Raw genomic sequence first — 2,083 nt, forward strand, 5'->3', positions numbered from 1 at the left:
AAAAACAAGCCAGGCGTGGTGGCGCACGCTTGTAATTCCAACATTCGGGAGGCTGAGACCCGGAGGATTGCAGTTCACGGACAGCCTCAGCTACTTAGTGAGGCCCTCTGCAACTGAGTGAGACCCTGTTTTAAAATAAAGAATAAAAAATAGGGCAGGTGGTGTAGCTTGGAGGTAGAATGCCCCTGGGTTCCATCCCCAGACCCACAAAATAAATAAATAAATAAATAAAGCCAGGCCTGGTGGCTCACGCTTGTAATCCCACGCTTGTAATTCAGGAGGCTGAGACAGGAGGATCATGGTTCTCAGACAGCCTCAGCTGGCTGCTTAGTGAGGCCCTTTGCAACTCAGTGAGACCCTGTTTCAAAATAAAGAATAAAAAAAAATAGGGCTGAGGGTATAGCTTGGAGGTAGAATGCCCCTGGGTTCCATCCCCAGTACCCGGAAAAAAAAAAAAAAAAAAAAAAAGATAGAGCTGGGGTAGCTCAGAGGTAGAACGCCCCTGTGGTTAATCCCAGTACAAAAAGAAAAGAAAAAAGAGTTTCCTTGCATCATAGTTATCACGTAGTGAAGGTTGCATCAACATCCCTGATTTGAAGGAGAGGGTACAGAAGAGGTATGGAATAAGGGCTGATTGGAGATAAAAATTTAGGAAGGGGGAAGAAAGAAGTACTGAGGAAGATAGAGAGGGAAATGCTAATTACAAGGGAGGCGTAGCCAGTCCCTTTTGGTGCATGCCTGTAATCCCAGTACTTGGCAGGCTGAGACAAGAGGATCACAGGTTTGAGGCCAGCCTTCTGGAAATTAGTGAGACCCTGTTTGAAAAAACAACAACAAAAAAAGTAAAGCTGGAAGTATAGCTCAATGGTAAAATGCCTCTGGGTTCAATCCCTAGGACCCCCCTCAAAAATAAAAATATAAACAATGAGAGAGAGGAGGTATAGAGGAAGAAAAGATACAAAGGGAAAGAATTTGAGACATTTATATAGCATTTACAATAAGCCCTACATTCTCAGTACATTACATGTTATTGGGGTTTTTTTTGTGTGTGTGATACTGGGGATTGAACCCAGGGACATTCTACGTCTGAGCTACACCCTCAGCCCTATTTTATTTTTTTATTTTTGAAGCAGAGTCCAACTAGGTTGATGAAAGTTTTACTAATTGCTGAAGCTGTCCTTGAACCTGCAATCCTCCTGTCTCAGACTCCCAAGTCCTGGGATTATAGATGTGTGCCACCACATCCAGCTACCCATGTTAAATTACTGAATCCTTGCAGTAGCCTTCTGCAGTGGGCCTATTGTTATTCCCAATGGTATATCAGGAAACTGAGACACAGAGATAATAACTAACTCACTAAGGCCCCATCGCCAGCGATTGGCGGAGATGTCAGTTCAGGTGACACTCTCCTGTACACTCTCCTCTGGAGGGTGGTAGAGAAATCAAGTATTTTGGGGGGAGGTTGGCTGGGGATGGAACCCAGGGCCTCCCACAGGGTGGGCAGGCGCTCTACCACTAAGCCGTTACACCCCCAGCCTGACAGTTTGCATCCTGGCTCCACCACTTATAGCCCTGTGACCTTCACCAGTCACTTAGCCTCATTTTCCTCATCTGTGAAATGGGTATCGTAATTCACATTTCACAGAACTGATACAAGGGTTAAGTCAAATGTCTAACCCAACTGTGGTGCTTCATGATCACTTTTCAGTCTGGGAATCCTCTCCTCAAAAAGTCTTTGGGCCATCGTTCACTTCAGAACCTCAGTTTGCCCTTCTGTGGAGCTAATCCAGAGAGTTTCTCAGAGTCTGCACAACTCCCTGCCCTGCCTTCTCTTCACTGGGAGGGGCCCAAGCCAGGGCAGTGTAGACACACCTGACAGGGGCCACGGGGCTTGGAACTTCAGAGTGCTCTTTCTCACCTCTCCTTTTCCTCTCTCTCTAGGACTCTTGGAGACCCTGTGACCAGGCCAGGCAGGGTGGGCACGGAGCCTCCCAGGCCCGGGCAGTGGGCATGGGCGGGGGCTGTGGCTGAAGATCACCCCCGCCCATTGCAGACCCCAGGGGACTCCCACATCGCAGCTGCC

This window comes from Muscardinus avellanarius, assembly GCF_963383645.1.
Source record: "Muscardinus avellanarius genome assembly, chromosome: 11".
In the NCBI taxonomy this organism is placed as follows: Eukaryota; Metazoa; Chordata; class Mammalia; order Rodentia; family Gliridae; genus Muscardinus; species Muscardinus avellanarius.